Source organism: Macaca mulatta, chromosome 18 (assembly GCF_049350105.2).
Source record: "Macaca mulatta isolate MMU2019108-1 chromosome 18, T2T-MMU8v2.0, whole genome shotgun sequence".
NCBI lineage: Eukaryota > Metazoa > Chordata > Mammalia > Primates > Cercopithecidae > Macaca > Macaca mulatta.
In genome coordinates this window covers 59,953,191-59,972,357 of record NC_133423.1, presented here as the reverse complement: position 1 = coordinate 59,972,357, position 19,167 = coordinate 59,953,191, and the positions used below count along the sequence as shown (strand labels likewise).

The window sequence follows — 19,167 nt, the reverse complement described above, 5'->3', positions numbered from 1 at the left end:
ACAAGTTACATACATCTTTGAGCTTCAATTTCCTCATTTATAAAATTATCGAATAACTGCAAAAATTAAAAGAAAAACCATATATTTATATTAAACTCATGGCTCATGTCAGTATAAGTTCTTGTCTACTTGGGGTACTAGAAGTCAAATATTTTATAAATGCAAAGTAAGCCACAATAACATTTTGAATTCTGATAATAGGAGAAACTTAGATTAAAAAGGACTAGCACTTCTTAGGTAAAGGAACACTTACCCATAGTTCTTCAGATCTACTGTTCAAGATAGAATTATTTGTCAAATGCAGTGAGTGAGTGAGTATTAAAGGATAAGATTAGGGATCAAAAGTCCCTTTTTGATAAGCTTTCAAGGAGAAGAATCTAGAGACAGGGGCTATTTTTACTCATAGATTTCAAAGTTAAAAAACAACTAGCATCTCTTCTCTTGAGTCTGTGATACTTTCGGAGAAACCTGGCTTACAGGGACAGGACGTCTTTCTAACTTAGAAGTGGTTAAAGGGAGTAAAGCAGTCCCACCCCTCCTTGGCACGCATTGGTACTGAACATTTTCCACTTTACATAGAACTTGAGACCTTATCATGAAACCCTGTATTTGAGGCTCTATTCTTAAAAAAAAAAAAAAAAAAAGTTACAAGAAATTATAGAGGGAGCTTGCACAGTTGGCAATTGTTAGCAAACAAACCAAACCAAGAACAGCAGGCCAACATAAATTCTCACCAGAAAATACTGGGTGTGAGTGCCTTCTGGCCAAAAAAAAAAAAAAAAAAAAAAAAAAAAAAAAAAAATTCAGTAAATCCAGAGCAAGGGATTTGAGGGGCTGAGACTGATTTTTTTGTTGAACTCCTACAGTGTCTCACTTCAACTTTGTGAATAAAATTTAAGCAATAAAGACAATCTACATTACGTTATGGATTCTTACCCTGAGGTACTGAATACTTTCAATGAATATTATACTCTATCTCCCAGTCACAGATCAAACAACCCATTGAAATTTACTTCCCTAGACTGTATTCTTTATGAAAATAAAGGAATCTTTAAGTTGTTGCTCTAATGCAGAGAGAAGGGAAGACTCAAAACTTAATGGGCTTCTCAGACTCAAGATACCCAGGCTTCAAAAATGAGTTTAGGGGCCGGCCACGGTGATCATGACTCATGCCTGTAATCCCAGCACTTTGGGAGGCTGAGGTGGGTGGATCACCTGAGGTCAGGAGTTCAAGACCAGCCTGAACAACATGGTGAAACCCCATCTCTACTAAAACTAGACACAGCTCTGCCTTGTATAACCTGTACTTGTGTTGGTATTTTGGGAGGGTAAAATGTTGGGTAATGATAGGCGTATCTTCAATAAAAGTGTGACTGTTTATGTGATAAAACTAATCAATTCATTAAAAACGTTTTAGAATGAGGAATGAAACATTTCTTTTTTTTTTTTTGACATGGAGTCTCGCTCTGTCGCCCAGGCTGGAGTGCAGTAGCACGATCTCGGCTCACTGCAAGCTCCACCTCCCAGGATCACGCCATTCTCCTGACTCAGCCTCCCAAGTAGCTGGGACTATAGGCGCTCGCCACCACGCCCGGCTAATTTTTTGTATTTTTAGTAGAGACAAGGTTTCACCGTGTTAGCCAGGATGGCCTCGATCTCCTGACCTCGTGATCTGCCCGCCTCGGCCTCCCAAAGTGCTGGGATTACAGGCGTGAGCCACTGTGCCCAGCCGAAACATTTCTTAAAGTCACACCATCCAGAGTCTATCATTGTTAACATTTTGGTTTACTTTTCTCCAGCATCCTTTTTGGAGGCGGGAAGAGGCCATTTATTTCTTAGAATAGTCATACTAATTATGCATCTTTGAATTTGGCATTTTTCATTATCTATATTTCACCTTATTATAAAATTTCCCCAAACATAATTTTGATGGCTTTTTAAAATTTGGATAAGTCCTTATTTCTTCCTGAATCCCCTTCCTTTTCCTGTGCCTTCTCCTCTACCTTTCCATCTCTACAATCTCCAGATATGTATTTTATATGAAGTGCCAAGTATAGGGAAAAAGAGAGGCTCTAAAAAAGGAGCTGTTTCCAATCAAATACTGAACTGTCATAAAATAAGCATCAACATTACATTAAATAGACCGATGAGTCTACTATTACTATCCTGTTCTAAAGCACATAAGTTTTTTTTAATGCTGGTTCGTTAATTTATTTCTCCTTAATAAGTAATTCATGCTCACTATACGCAACGGTCAAACTAAATGAAATTATTATTATTTTTTTTGAGACAAGGTCTTGCTCTATTGCTCAGGCTGCACTGCAGTGATGTGATCATGACTCACTGCAGCCTTGAGCTCCCCAGGCTTGAGTGATTCTCCTACCTTAGCTTCCCTAGTAGCTGGGACTACAGACATGCATCACCATGCCTAGCTAATTTTTTGTATTTTTTGTAGAAACCATGTTGCCCAAGCCAGTCTCGAACTCCTGGACTGAAGTGATCACCTGCCTCGGCTTCCCAAAGTGCTACTCTCTCATCTAGAGAATAAAAGCTCCTTTCTCCTGGCCAGGCGCGGTGGCTCAAGCCTGTAATCCCAGCACTTTGGGAGGCCGAGACGGGCGGATCACGAGATCAGGAGATCGAGACCATCCTGGCTAACACGGTGAAACCCCGTCTCTACCAAAAAAATACAAAAAATTAGCCGGGCGAGGTGGCGGGCACCTGTAGTCCCAGCTACTCAGGAGGCTGAGGCAGGAGAATAGCCTAAACCCGGGAGGCGGAGCTTGTGATGAGCTGAGATCTGGCCACTGCACTCCAGCCTGGGCGACAGAGCGAGACTCCGTCTCAAAAAAAAAAAAAAAAAAAAGCTCCTTTCTCCTAAATTTTACTCCCTAGGGGAAATTGTTTTAAAGTCATCTGCATACTTCCAGACTTTTAATAATGCATATCAAACACATATGTAAGCATTCTGTTTTTAAATAACATGAGATTATTCTAGATACACTAGATACACTGCAGAACACTGTATAGTCTAGATATTCTAGATACACTGTTCTGCAGTGTATCTAGAATAATGTTTTTACTTTCTGTATCTTAGCCTTCTTTCCATTGAGTTAATACAGTTCTCCCTCATGGTCTTTTGACAAATATATAATACTTCATTGTACAGATCACCCATAATTTAACCATCCCCAATTGATGGACATTGAGTTATCTATTTCTTTGTTATATTAAATAGTGCTGCAATTGATATCCTCATGGATGTACTCTTGATTTCTTAAAGAAACACTCCAAAAGTAGAATGGCTTGGTCAAAAGTTATGGATACTTTTGTTTTGTTGGAAGATGGCAGATCACTGTCTTGAAAGGTTCTTTCATTTCACCAACAATGGATGACAGTGTCCATTTCCCTACACATGTTCAAGATGACAATTACGGAGTCTGATGAAAATACTTTCAAGATACAATTTCCTATTATGTGATATCGGTCTACATTTCTCCCTTTTCTCTGTTGCACACCAAATGAAAAGACATTTTGGAGAAAGGCAGGAGGCAAGGAGAGGCAAGAACAAATAGAGGAGACAGGTGGAGACAAAGGGTCTGATGGCCTTCTGCCTGGCTTGCCATGCTGGCTTGCAAGTACATAAATTAGAAGCTTGAGGGCAGCTGGGGGAGGCTGAACCCTCTTGACTTCTGCATGGCTTTGGAACTACAGCATTGCTTCTTTGGTGGTGCCCGGCTGAGGTTAGCACAGGTATAAGCTCAAAGATGCTCACAGTAGTCATATTTCAGCTCTCTGGGTCTTAAAGGCCTGCTTTTAACACGATTGGGGTGTCAAATGGGTGAGCAACTGATACCTACTGCTCTAACTCAACTACTCAACATTTTGCTGTTGAAGAAGGAAAGAATGAATGATGGGGAAGAGGCATAGCCCTTTCCAGTTGCTCCCTGGGAACCACTCTCAGAGCACCTTCTTTGCATTTATCACAGTGAAATTAAGTAATTAATTAGGTGGCTTATGTGATGTTTAATTTTTTTTCCTTCTGTTTCAACTGCAGGATTTCTAAGGGCAGGGGCCAGATGTGCCTAATTCATCCCCTCCTCCAGCAACACAGTTACCAGCACAGAGTGGGTGCTTAATAACAATCTGATAAACACACCCTCAAGAGCACATCTCCTGTTTCCTTCTCCACAGTTGCCTCAAGGACCTACATCACAGTGCAAAATTGTCAGGGCAGTGACACTATTAAAAAAAAAAGACTTTTTAAAAGAGCAGCTTTATGTTTGCAGCAAAATTGAGTGGAAAGTACAGAGAAAGTACCTTTACTCCCCTGTCCCTGCACAGTCTCACCCTCTATCAACATCCCCACCAGGGTGATGCATTTGTTACAACGGATGAAACTAATTTCATTGATTGGCACATTGTCACCCAGAGTCCATAGTTTACATTAGGGTCCACTTTTGCTATTGTACATTCTATGGATTTAGACAAATATTTAATGACATGTGTCCACCATTATAGCATCACACAGAGCACTTTGACAGCCCTATAGACAATGACACCTTAATAAAAAAAAATCACTTGTTTTTAGCACTCAATATTGCTTAAAAGTTTAGGAAGCATGCTTGACATCTATAAGCGGAGGGCTTAAATGGGCACAGGGTACCAAGAACTGCAGGACACAAAGCAACCCAAACCTGACTCTACAGCAGCATTCAAAAGAAAGCAGAGTGGTCTTGTGGAGTAGCTTTGTTAGCAAGCATGGAGAATCAGGGTACCCTTTTAGGACCCAAGGGACCTCTGGGAACCGGGTTTTGATTAGAAGTCAGTGGTCATGGGGCTTGGAGAGACCAGTGAGTAATTTCCTATTTCAGCGTGGATAAATACAGGAAGCACCAAGACAGCTGAGCTCTGAAATGGCAGACAAAGGCCCAGATTTTCTTAAGTACTGGCTGAAGTGGCTCTCATCTAAGCCTGCTAATTAGGGGATTTCATCTCCCAGCAGGTGAAAAGGACAAAGGGCTCTTTCCATAGTGTTTTGCCAGAATCTAAGGTTAAGCACAGTCCAAAAGCTATTAGCCTTCTGCCAATATGAGAATGAATCACAAGTAATGTGAGGGAATTAAAATCAAGGTTAGATTAAGTCAAAAAATAATTAAAAACCGTTTAAGGGAATCAGGAAGTTATGTGATGTGTACCTAAGTATTTCTTTTTCATTTAATCTTATTTCAAATTGTATATATTATCATTAACATGCACATGTGGGGGTGGTTTATGTTTAATCTGTAGAGGTTGCTATTTTAGTAAGGTTATATATAAAATACTATGGAAAGAAGCATATGAGATACAGAATTCCATGCTAAGCACTGAGAAGGTAATTACCCTGCTGGGAAGGATGCCTGACCTAGGGTCCCCTAACAGGCACCACCACCACCTGGTGGCTTTTGATGACGTTGCAGGAGTAAAGGCTCAGAGGAAGCCTTTAGCTTCTGGGGAGCATTTCTTACAAATTCAATTCTTTTTTCAGTGAATATGATTCAGTTGCTATACTGCCAAAGAGGAGAAAGGGTCTAATACTATACTGAGCATCTACTTTAGGACAGGAACCACTCTAGGACTTTGTGTATCTCATCTAGCAGCCCTATGCTGTATATAATATCACTGTTTGGCAGCTGAGAAAACCAACACCTAGCAAGATCAAGTGACTTGCCCAGACTCAGAGAACTGGGCCTGCCAGAGCTGTGGGCTGAAATCAGATTTGCCTGACTCCAGAGCCCATAGTTTTTGCAAAGCTTACTGCCTGAATTTGGCATAAGAAAGGGTGGTGAGATGCCTTATGACTTTTTTAAGGGATCGATCCAGAATTTAGACCCACAGTTAATGTATTCATTTTTGGGCACATTTAAGAATAAGTATTTGTCATACCAAAATGATATACTGTTCATCTTTTGGAATACTGGATGAGATCTTTTGCCAAGGTGGTGTGGGTATCCAAGAGAAGTGAGAAAAGGTTAAATCTGTTAGAATGTCAAAGCCTACAAATTAAGAAGATTTATTTATCTAGCAAGTATTTATCAAGGATCTGTTTTATTCTAGGTATGGAGAAATACAAATGAATTGAATATGATTCCTGCCCACAAAGAACTTATAAAGTTGTAGACATGTGATGTCATATCTTATACCTCTATTCTATCACACAACTTCAAGTAATCTCTTAGAAACAACAATCACAAAATTAAATAATGAAAATGTGGTACCATTCTTACCTGGCTTTCCTCCTGTCTTCTATAGCCTTATCCCTATTTTTTTTTCTTTTGCTTGTTCAACATTAAGGTTCTGATTTTAGCTTTCTTTTTCTACCCATTCTCTCCTGATGACCTTACTCATTTCTATTGCTTCAACCGCCATTCACTTTATCTTTATTAATTTTTTATTTTATTGAGATGGAGTCTTGCTTTGTCACTGAGGCTGGAGTGCAGTGGCACAATCTCGGCTCACTGCCAGCCTCGCTAACCTCTGCCGCCCGGGTTCAAGCGATTCACATGCCTTAGCTTCTGGAATACCTGGGATTACAGGCATGCGACACCACACTAATTTTTTTTTATTATTATTTTTACTAGAGACGGGGGTTTTGCCATGTTGGCCAGGCTGGTCTCAAACTCTTGACCTCAGGTGATCCGCACACCTAAGTCTCCCAAAGTGCTGGGATTACAGGCGTGAGCCACTGCTCCCGGCCTACCATTCATGTTAATAAGTCCCAAGTCAATATCCAGATGTTCCTCCTGAGTTCCAGACCCTACATTTTTAATGATCTATTATATATTGAACTCAATATGCTCAAAATTCTTCTATTCTCAATTTCAGTTAGTCACATATGTGATATGTGCTCATTTGCCCAGTACTCTTAGTCAGAAATCTGGGTGTTATTTTAGATTTCTCTTGCTCTTTTTCTTTCCCATTCAATTGGTCACCACGCCCAGAAAGAATACTTGTTAAACAGCTTGTAAGTCTCTTCCTTTTCAAAATTTCCACTGCTTTGAGCACATGTTGTCTTTTACCTGAGATACTGTAACAGCATCCCACCCCCTCCCCCGCGTGTCATTCCTTCTATTTCAGCCTTTGCACCTCTGCTGGTTGACGTTTCTAAGATGCAAATTAGATGCTGTTATTCCCAGTTAAATTTAATTGACTCTCTCCTCTGATAGCATATGGCATTGTTAAGAACAGGAGCTTGGGAGCTAGACAGCCTCGGCTGGAACCCCAACTCCATCACTTGATAGGCTTATGTTTATACAAGGGTTAGTTACTTCACCTCTGTGTCAGTTTCTTCACTGTAAAATAGGGGCTGATGATAGTATATATTGTGTAGGATTTTTGCAAGGTTTGAATGAATTAATACTCATAATGCACTTAAAACAGTACTTGGAGTATACAGCTATCTCTACAGAAATGTTTGTTAGCTAAATAAGGTTTAAACATACACATGTACTATAATACTTAAGACCTGTAGTGACCTCTCTGGTCCATGTCCACTTTTCCAGTTGCATCTATGTCCCTCCGTGTGCTTCTATTTTAGTCATATTGAACTGAAAACATAGCGTTGTCATATACCTCCAGGCCTTTGCACAGCCTATATCTTCTGGGTAAGATGCCTTTCACCATGATCTCTTGAAGACTTCTACTCGCGATTAAAGTTCATTCAAGGGTCACCTCCTCCGTGAAGACTTGAGAGCAGTTAGCTTCTTCTCTGTGCTTCCATAGCAGTGTGTACGACCATTACAGCGCTTGCCACACTGCTGTGACTCCGAGCTTACAAGTGTATCTAACCCGCTAGTGTATTAGACCTGCAATGGCAGGAATTGACTTTGTTCTATTCTCTTTTTTTTTTTTTTTACTTTTCATCTCTAGCTCCCAACATAGTATCAGACCCAGATATGTGCTGTATATGTGTTTGTCATTGTTATTTTCTTTTCGTTTTTTTTTTTCTTTTTTTTTTTTTTGAGGCGGAGTCTTGCTGTGTCGTCCAGGCTGGAGTGCAATGGCGTGATCTCGGCTTACTGCAACCTCCGCCTCCCAGGTTCAAGCCATTCTCCTGCCTCAGCCTCCCGAGTAGCTGGGACTACAGGCGCATGCCACCACGCCTGGCTAATTTTTGTATTTTTTAGTAGAGATGGGATTCCACCATGTTGGTCAAGCTGGTCTCCAACTCCTGACCTCAGGTGATCCACCCGCCTCGGCCTCCCAAAGTGGTGGGATTACAGGTGTGAGCCACTGTGCCTGGTTATTTTCTCATCGTAATGCTATGGTTGGAAGGGCTTTAAAACACCTAATCCAACCTTTTTATATTGAATATGTAGAAACTGAGGACAGGGAGAGAAAGAGATTTACTTAAGGTTTTCTTGCTAGAGAGTAGCAAAGGTGAGACTAGAACCTAGTTTTGTTCCTCTATCAATGCTCTTCTTCTCTACATTATTACATGAAACTCTTGTTCCTCCATTTCTTATGGGTCTATTAGGAGTCAGGAACCACGTGACCTATAGGGTGTGCGAATCTGTTTGCCAGCCCGACACCCTCGCAGCTGATTTTAAGAAGAGACGCTTACTCAGAGACCACACTCCACCTGGTGGCAATTTACCTAAACTGCAAGTACCTCTTCCCTTGGTGTTGGTGACTACTTTTCTTTGCCTTCTCTCTTCCTCCTGATTCTTCTTTCTCACTTTTGTCTGTGAGTTTCTCTTTTTTCATCTGTTCAGTAAATATCGTGGTTTCTTTAGGTTCTTGACCCTCCTACTCTACAGTCTCTCTTTGAGGGGCAGGAGAAATTCATTTACTCTTGAGCTTCAAATACTATCTACATGCTGATGACCCTTACGTCCTCATCTCCAACAAGAATCTCTCTCCTGAGCTCCAGCCAGAGCCACCATATACATTGACACAGTTTGGTCCCTGTACTTCCATGGGGGGCCATTCTCATGGTAGTCTATGTGACTGGCATCCCCCTGGGGTTAGGTAGTGCACTGCAGCAGGCTTTCTTCAGGAATCTCAAACATAACATGACCCAAAGTGAACTCATTATTGCCCCTCTGAAAGCCCTTATCCGGGTATGATGCCCCCTTCATTCCTTTGTCATTGCTGGCACTTTTATTCCTGACCACCACCTCATCAGCTCAATTACCAAATCCTGTGGCTCCTACTATCTAGCAATGCTGGTTTCTCTTCCTGACCACCACCTTGTCCACTCAATGACCAAGTCCTATGGCTCCTACTATCTAGGAATGCTTGTGGCTATTTGCTCTTCACTTCAGCCTTTCTTATCTTGGCTCAGGCCTTCAGTATTGCTGGCTTGAGTTATTGCTGCAGCCGCCTTCTAACTGGTCTTCCTGACTCTAGTTTTGCCCATCTTTAACCCAGTCTTCACACTGCTGCCAGAAAAGACTTTCTAGAATATAAACTTGCATGATGTTTTTCTGTTGAAAACCCTACAATTGTTTCCTGTTGTCTTAGGGTTAAGTTTAAATTCCTTAAAGTGACTTACAGAGTCATCCAGGACCTGAGCCTTGATTTCCCGTCCAGCTCCCTTCTCTCCCTTTTCCTGCGCCATTCACTCTCTATTTTGGAAGTGGCTGTTCAAGTGAAACATAGTCACTTTCACGTCAGAGCCTTTGCATCCCTACTCTTCTCACTATATTTGTGATCCTCCTTGCCTGGCTAATCCCGATTGGTCTTTGGGGCTCAGCTGAGCTTCCTCTGCCAGGAAGCCCTCCTTGACCTCCTAATCCTGGATCAGTGCTCCTTTTCTGTTTTTAGAGGATACCAATGTCCTCTCTTTAAAACCTTTATCTTACTTTATTGTAACTTGGCTCTCACCTCCCCACCTCCCACATTAGGTTTATCTTCACTAAGGCCAGGGCCTACTTTTCCAGTGAAAGAATACACAGAAAGGAGAAAGCCTCATGAATAGTTTCTTTGTAATTTCAAATCTCCAAAGTGATAGAATGGTAGTGGTTTTATCTAAAGGCACAAAGTATGCTGGGTAAGTCCTCTTCGTGAGAAGTGGCAGGACCCCAAGTAGGAGGGCCTAGCCTGTACCACAGGCTAAGGGCCCGGAAAATATAGGCTGGCATGAGAGCCTAGTGAACCTTAACAGCTGGAGAGCTTCACATTGACACATCTTGTTCCAACAGCATTCTGAAATTCCTATGTAGAAGATTGAATCTTTTAGCTTAAAGACTTATATTCAATTCAGCTGGAGCAGTTCCTGGCCTCACATCCCCACCTGGAAAACAATAATTACAGTCCAATGAGAATTAGTGTCAAATTTTCTTCCAAAAGGCAGTTATAACAGAGTGAGCATGAAGTTAGTGGATGCTTGGCAGATGAAAAAAGGATCATTTTAAAGTTGGGAAAAATGTTCAAAACCAACAGGCCAAAGCACAAAGTTTGCATATTTCAAGATGAAGTGTGAATATTTTATAATTTTGCAGGATTGGCCTTTGCACATATATCCTTGAAAATTCATCAACTCTATGAATGTCTTTGGCTTCTAGACAAATTAATTCTCTTGATCTCCAATGAGAAAGAAATAGAATGAGTTACCAAGAGTGTTTAAGATTGTATGATTCTTAGTATAAAAAAGAGTCACGGAAACAGAGAATAAATTTAATGCTCTAAAAAGTTGTCACTGTTAAAATGACGTGTTAGAATGATATGTTAAAAAGCAAATTTAAAATTCCTGATAAAATTTTTAATGATATTAGAAACATATTATAAAGTCAAAGATTTTTTTCTTTGTTAAAAACTAAATTTAAATGATCATTTTCAATAAGCTCCATAGAAGTGACTTTCGAAGTCAAAGTTTTTAAAAACAATCTTGAAATGAGCTATCTATATAAATGATGGAGTTTCAGATATTGCGACTTCACTGCTTCCACATTGCTAAAGCAATACTGAAAACCCAAGAAACTATTCTGCAGTACTGGCAAAGGCATGCATGGTTTTATTCTTTATATGTAGGAGTTTAGCCTACTCTAGACCTCATGAAAGATTGACTTGCTTAGGGTAAAAGTAATAATTTTTAATATCACCTTTCTATTAGTTCTAGTAGAATGCACAGGAAGGCATAACTCACTCCTGTAACAATAATGAAGAGAGAAATATGTGTATGGATGGATGTCATCAGTAAATGCCTTTGGCTAAATAAGGCACAATTTATTTGAAGGACATACAGCTGAATGGGCCTTCGAGTGGTCCAAGCATGAAGAGGAATGCAGAACTGTCAATGTTCATTGTAGGTGCCTGCCCTCTCTCTTTCTCTCCCTCCCTTCCTTACCCATCCTACCTATTTCTCCTTTCTTGAAGGAGATAAGTGAAAAGGAAAAATACACATGGTAATGGGAGAGGAATGAAGTTACACCAGATGTTAGAAGAAATATAGGTGGAGTTGCAGTTAGCTAAATGAAGTAGAATGAGGAAGACAAAACATGATTACAGGGAATGGGAAAGAGAAGCAGAAAAAAAAGCCATTTGAGGCACTGTTAACAAAGAATGGAAGAATTATTTTTGTGGGGAGCCATTTGAAATTACAAAAAAGCAAAATAATCTTTCTGGTTGCCATATGCTTCAAGAATCATAATATTTGAAGTTTGGTAGAGCAGAAGTAAGCATAATTTCATTGGTCAACATGTAGTGATTTATACAGTAAAGTCAGTAAACAAATGATGGCAGGAATATTAACCTATTGTCAAATAGACAAATTTATGAAATAGAACTTGCAATGTGGAAAAGACTATTAAAAGCAGATGAAAATATGGACCATTACATGAGCCATGCAATGTAGTTTTCTTTTTTTTTTCTTTTTTTTTTTTAATTTTGAGACGGAGTCTCGCGCTGGAGTGCAGTGGCCGGATCTCAGCTCACTGCAAGCTCCGCCTCCCGGGTTTATGCCATTCTCCTGCCTCAGCCGCACGAGTAGCTGGGATTACAGGCGCCCGCCACCACGCCCAGCTAATTTTTTGTATTTTTAGTAGAGACGGGGTTTCACCGTGTTAGCCAGGATGGTCTCGATCTCCTGACCTCGTGATCCACCCGTCTCGGCCTCCCAAAGTGCTAGGATTACAGGCTTGAGCCACCGCGCCCGGCCCCCAATGTAGTTTTCCTAAAACAACAATGATATGGTTTGGCTCTGTGTCCCCACCCACATCTCCGGTTGACTTGTAATCCCCACGTGTTGGAGGAGGGGCCTGGTGGGAGGTGATTGGATCATGGGGGTGGATTTCCTCTTTGCTATGCTCGTGATAGTGAGTGAGTTCTCAGGAGATCTGATGGTTTAAAAGTGTGTGGCACGTCCCGCTTCAGTCTTTCTTTCTCTCGCTGCCCTGGGAAGAAGGTGCTTGCTTCCCCTTCACCTTACACCTGACTGTAAGTTTCCTGAGGCCTCCTAGCCATGCTTTCTGTACAGCCTGCAGAACTGTGAGTCAATTAGACCTCTTGTCTTCATGAATTACCCAGACTCAGGTAGTTCTTTATAGCAGTGTGAGAATGGCCTCATACACAACATGGCACTGCAGCAGCTGAAGTAAACCAGCCCATCTTATTGTTTTAATTTCGACATCTTTTCAAGTGAAATTAAAATGCTGTTGGTGTCACTTAAAATAAATGTTTAACAATAAGACAAGGTTGAGAAGTTGGTGATAGCAGACGTCACTGGGGAGAAGAAAAACATGCGTCTCAAACTTGAGTCATGTGGCATGTAATTACAGAGAGATGTGCACAGCTCTAAAAAATGCATTTTGAAAAGCATTAAATTTTGTAAAAAGCATCAACCCCTCAGGTCTGGAGTTGAAGAATGAGTCATGTCTGAAAGCAAGGAAGTGCTTGTGATTTAGCATTTTAACTCTTGGGGAATGGCTTTATACAGAATAGTTGGGCAGATTTAGCAAAATTGGTACCTTCTCTTTAGAACAGTGAAGCTGCAGGATTCCTGAGAAAAGTGGGCACAGTTGGTGCTTAAGCTTTTAGTCAATGAGTGTTGTGAAAAACAAGAATAAAATCATAATGACTTCTTCAAATTAAAATGATGTCAGAGGCCACTAATAATCTAAATAGAGATGACCATTATATATAGATGGAGCCTAGCTGCAAGGTCCAAGCTTGCCTAATTTGGTCCAAGATTGCTGAAATATTAAAAAAAAAAAAAAAGTAAAGATGCCAGGTGATATGAAACTCTGACTACAAGCCCCCTGCTATCCTACCTTCTGCATTTTTAAGACCTTGTGGAACACTAGTTTTGACTTACCCTGGCAAGCCTTAGCTTCACAAAAGCAGTGGCCTAATCATTATCAGGTCACTAAAATCACAATTCTCCCAGGAACCCAGAGTCAAAATTCCTGAATCTTCTTTTATACCTTCTTTAATCTCATCTCCCATATCCTGTAAGTCATCGTGCCTTTAGAATCTTTTTAAAAATATCTGAGCTTTGGCCGGGCGCGGTGGCTCAAGCCTGTAATCCCAGCACTTTGGGAGGCCGAGACGGGCGGATCATGAGGTCAGGAGTTTGAGACCATCCTGGCTAACACGGTGAAACCCCGTCTCTACTAAAAAATACAAAAAACTAGCCGGGCGAGGTGGCGGGCGCCTGTAGTCCCGGCTACCCGGGAGGCTGAGGCAGGAGAATGGCGTAAAAACCCGGGAGGCAGAGCTTGCAGTGAGCTGAGATCCGGCCACTGCACTCCAGCCTGGGTGACACAGCGAGACTCCGTCTCAAAAAAAAAAAAAAAAAAAAAAAAAAAAAAATCTGAGCTTTGCTCCTTCCTTTCTACATCTAAAGTCACATCAGTCTGCGACCTAATAATCTCAAGCCTGGATTGCTAAAATTGCTTCCTAGAAGCACACTGCTATGACAATAAAAGTATGCCTGCACATTTCAATTAAAGAGCCGTTACTACCCTTGATGAGTCTGTAACTGCTAACAGTTTTTAATGTGCTGAATTGTCTACAAAATTACTTGTATAGACTTCATCAAAAGCATGTAAATGTGTTGCAAAATTCATAATTATAAAATATAAAGTGTAAAGTTTATTGAAAAATGCATCTCCCATTGAAATAGATAAAGATGGCATTTCCTCCCATCAGTTTGCCAATCTACAGATGAATATTTCTTGTCTCTATAAAGGGACAGAATTCACCTTCAGTTTTCTCCTCCTCCTGTGCCTCCCCATCTCCTCCATCCTTCTTCCTCATTCTCTTTTTCCCTTTCTTTCTTAACCTAGGGGTGGGTCCTGAGAAATCTTGCTGGCAAAAGTTGGCAGAATGGAAGGAGTTTTGAGATAGGACTATCATTCAGTTATTTGAAGTCCTTCTAAGTTGTATGCCAGAACAATATAGTAATCCATAATCAAAAATATTTTTAATTATTTGGCAGCTGATGACCTCATGTAATTTTATAAAATGCAAGCATTGGAAACCCTCTGATTTTGCAAATCATTTAATTTCCCAATATCTAGGAAGTATATTGAAAAGACTTGAATACAACTTATTAGCTATTATTCCCATTAGTCTTTAACTTAGAGACCCTTGTTTATGGGGCTAAAATGACATAAAACTGGGGTAAAAATAACTCCATAAATTGGGTGCTTTGTACTTTAGGAATGTACCCATTTTTTTCTGAGCAGAGATCTATATATTATTGCCAAATTTCAATTATCTAGGAAATTATTTCAAAAGTCTTTAAAAGTCATGACATCTGAGAATTATATATAAATTCTAATATTATGTTTTAATGGAAAATAAATTTTTATAATTATATATTTGACAGAATTAGAACAGATTTGAATCCTCAAAAGAGAAACTAATTCTAATTCAATGAAGCTGGTTTTCTAGGATTTAATATGTTATGTACTAGAATATGATATGGAAACATTTTGTCTGACACCTGCATATAGGAGGATATTCTGTTTTAAGACTATAGGTTTAAGTTTTTGTAAAAATTGACATAAAAACTGTAGACCATTATTAATTATAGGGCTTATAAAAGATGTTTTAAATTAAAAGATGCACTAAATTAAAAGATGAATTAAATATTGCTCTCAGTACATGATTTATGATAGACGCCGATAACATAATCCTTTTATTTTAATCTTAAACTCTGAAGTCTGTGGATTATATACGCATGGATGTAGTTGACAAATGCAGGCAAATGGGAGACTTGTGCCCAAATGAAAAATGAATACCTGTTTATAGCATCTAATACATTTTTTTTTTGAGACAGAGTTTCACTCTTGTTGCCCAGGATGGAGTGCAGTGGTGCGATCTCACCTCACTGCAACCTCTGCCTCCTGGGTTCAGCAATTCTCCTGCCTCAGCCTCCTGAGTAGCTGGGATTACAGGCACGCGCCACCATGCCCAGCTAATTTTTGTATTTTTAGTAGAGATGGGATCTCACCATGTTGGCCAGGCTGGTCTCAAACTCCTGACTTCAGGTGATCCACCTGCCTCACCCTCCCAAAGTGCCAGAATTACAAGTGCAAGCCACCGCACCCAGCCTATAGCTAATAATGCTTTGGCAAAGGTTAATAAAATGTTTCTTCTACCTGTGTGAATAATATTAAAAAAAGACATTAACTTACCTATTACCATATATTCTTTATACTCAAAGTTATACCGTCCTTCTACAGAAGTGATAATGGAAATTTTGGCCTTTTCTTCTGAAATCATGCAAAATAGGCAACGAAGACACCCTGGCCTGGGCTTCCCCCAACAGCAGAGCCTGAGACAAGGTATTGCATGCAGATGGCTTCTTTTGAGAAGTGATTCCCAAGGAATGGGAGTGGGAGATAGGAAGGGTTGAAAGAAAGAAGAAGGAAAAGCTATTTAAAGGTGAATGTTACTGAGTTGGGTCACCACTGTGGGCAACTGCAGTTCAATTCTCTTAGGGACCCTTTGGGGAACCGTGTCAGATACGCCTCAAAATTGCCCACCCAAGGGATGTATTAGAGGAGTATTTAGCCTTTGGGTCTTGTTACTATTGGTCAAGGGTCACCTCATGAGATATTAATTTTACCCCACTTCCAGGTTATGCAAACATCAAATGTAGCATCCCACATGGCAGCAGCAGAAAGGCACTGGGGTAGAAGATGAGTGATAATGAGGTTATCCCGGAATGCAGTTGGTTGGCTGGCATGCAAAGGTGGGCCTAAAAGGTAGACAATAGGATGCAGTAAGTATCTCATCTATAGATCTTGACACTAAACTGTTAGTACTGAAAATGGTGAAAATGCAGAAAGACTGGCTTTGCAGCAAATTGGTGTTTCTCAGCACCCTCTGTTTTGTTTTTTACGAACATCTCCTATTGTGAGATACATAGAAAAGGCCTGGAATCTTGCTGGGTGTTGTCACCTCAATGGAATAAGAGTGACACTCTTTCCATTTGTACCCACATTTGTTGCTTTGCCTTCCCAGGCTCCTCTCTCAGAAGTGCTTCATTCTTTGACCATAATTAGGGGGTGGAAGAGGTAAGGTTAAAAGAAATAGTCTTCACTTCTGCCTCCCCATTCTCCAGCAGAATGAACATGATGGCCGAGGGAGGCTTCACCTGTACCAGTGTTTGGAATGTCCCGTTCTGTGTCGTCCTGGAAGTTTTTACACCATAATTCAGTTCACAGTGTGTGAGAGGTGAGTCTTTTATTCCTGAAGTGGAAACCCTCCAGTACCGAACAGCTGTGGAGGGGAAGGAATGAAAGAGAAACAGGCTAATCCTCCCCCAGGTTCTCAGGCAGGTCAGTTCTGGGAAGATGTACAAATAAAGTTGAAGACATGAAAATTGATTTTTAAAATAATTATCCATACTCTGTACACCTCAGAAAGTCTTTGTCTTTTTCAGGGATCTTCTCACTTTGTTGGATATCTGAAATGTGTATTTTTTTTTGAAACAGAGTCTCACTCTGTTGCCCAGGTTGGAGTGCAGTAGCACAGTCATAGCTCACTGCAGCCTCAACCTTCTGGGCTCAAGTGATCCTCCTGCCCCTCAGCCTCCTGTGTAGCTGGGACAACAGGCATGTGCCATCATGCCCAGCTAACTTCAATTTTTGATGGAGACAGAGTCTCACTGTGTTACTCTGGCTGGTTTCAAACTCCTGGCCTTGGCCTCCCAAAATGCTGGGATTACAGCCATGAACCACTAGCCTAGCCTCAGATGTGTATTACAAACATGAACCACTGGCCCAGGCTGAGGTGTGTATTACAGGCATGAACCACTGGCCCAGGCTGAGGTGTGTATTGTTATTGTTTGCTTTGATGTTGCTTCCTGCAACGTGGATCATGCCTTACTGTCAATTCCTAGAAGCATTGCCAACAGTGAACTTTCATGGGAAATTGGGCTGTGGAGTTCTAAATATGGGTCGGTCCTTCCTTCCTTCCTTCCTTCCTCCCTCACCTCTCCCTCCCTCCCTCCCCCCCTCCCTCCCCCCCTCCCCTCTCCCTCCCTCCCCCCCTCACCTCTCCCTCCCTCTCTCCCTCCCTCCTTCCTTCCTTCCTTCCTTCCTTTTCTTCTGGGTTTTGTTCTGTTGCCCAGGCTGGAGCACAGTGGCTCAATCATGTCTCACTGCAGCCTCTGCCTCCTAAGCTCAAGCAATATACTCAGCTTCCTGAGTGGCTGGAGCCACAGGTGTGTACCGCCTTGCCTGGTAAATTGTTTCATAGAGATAGGGTCTTGCTCTATTTTCCAGGTTGGTTTCCAACTCCTGGCCTCAAGTGATCCTCCTGCCTCAGCCTCCAAAGCGTTATGATTGCAGACATGAGCCACTGTGCCCAGCTGAGGTTATTTTCTATGTAAATCTTGATGTTCTGGAATTGGTGAGTGAATAAAAGCTGGTGTCCTTGTCTGCATGTTTAACAGTATGGCATTTGAGTACTTGTACAGATTCCTTCTTGAAACTTGTTTCTTAAACAATCACAGGAGGTTATTCACCAAAGTCAATGAAACTGGAATGTTCTATGTCAGCAGGAGAATATGACTAGAAGAGCTCTCATTATATCCATTGGAAGCATTTCCTCTGAACCTCAAAATACATTATTACATTTCGGATGACATTAAGAGATAGGTCTTTAGTCACGGAATTCTAGTAGGAGGGGGAAAAATGTAGTTTTGGTTATTTTCTTTATTATTGTTGTTAAAATGTGAATCATGCCCTTCAGTTGATGAATTCTCATTGAAGCTTCAATGGAAGGGGAAGATGAAATAACATAAATGATAGCTATAATTAATTTTATACTAAGCTTCCTTGATGAAATTAATATTGTCAGATGGAAATGTAATTTAAGCAAAATATGCTTATATGCTCATGTAAGCTGAGTTACACATTTGGACTTTAAGAAAAAAATCACTCTTGCATTTCGTAGAACCGCTTACAAAATGATTTAGCTTAATTGTTTGTACAGCTTTCTAGACATTAGAGCTCTTTAAAGGAAATAAGGGCACATGAAATGAAAGAGAGAAAGACAAAGGGTCATTTTCAATTTGCTTATATTATTTGGAAAAATAACATAATCTTGCAGGACATTTCTAATTCTCAAAAGAACTCGTTTTTAACATATATGTTATTATACTCTGGCAGTGGTTTTGTATGAGTAAACAAGAAACAATTCTGACAATTTAAAACAATCTAAATCTCAGCTGAAATAAATCATATTGACTTGTTAAGTAAACTTCAAAACATATTGACCTAAGAGGCCAGCAAATGTTAGTGAAAAATACACAAGTCAATATTCATTGCATGCCTGAATTCTTTGTCTTTATATGACATTTCAAGCAATTTTAGTAACTGGTCAGGAAAAAGTGAAAAATAAGAAACACCAAGAGAGCTCACTGATTTCAGATAAAATTTTCCATGTTCTCAAGAAATACCCATAAATATCATACACTGACATTGATCATTATTCTGAAAAAAAATCTGCAACTTGTTTCTTAATATGAAACCAACCATCATGTAACATAATGGAAAGTTGCAAGATCAATCTTTAATATTTCTTTCCTTAAGAATCAACTTCCTGTTCATAGTCAATAAAATACTTATTAAATTTACCAATTACAAGAGCTTAAGGCTCATTGACAGGAATACAAAAACTCCAGTTGATGGGCCAGAAGAGAAGGTGGTTTACTGGTAAAGTTAGCAT

The 19,167-nt window shown here is 40.4% G+C and overlaps 1 long non-coding RNA gene across 1 annotated transcript; it reads left to right on the top strand.

Annotated features, from left to right (window-relative positions):
• Positions 1-15,650: 15,650 nt before the first annotated feature.
• Positions 15,651-18,829, top strand: LOC106994469 (uncharacterized). The gene is made up of 4 exons (XR_013408255.1): positions 15,651-15,773; positions 16,069-16,196; positions 16,559-16,668; positions 17,721-18,829. It is a non-coding gene; the product is annotated as an uncharacterized LOC106994469 (long non-coding RNA).
• Positions 18,830-19,167: the final 338 nt, after the last annotated feature.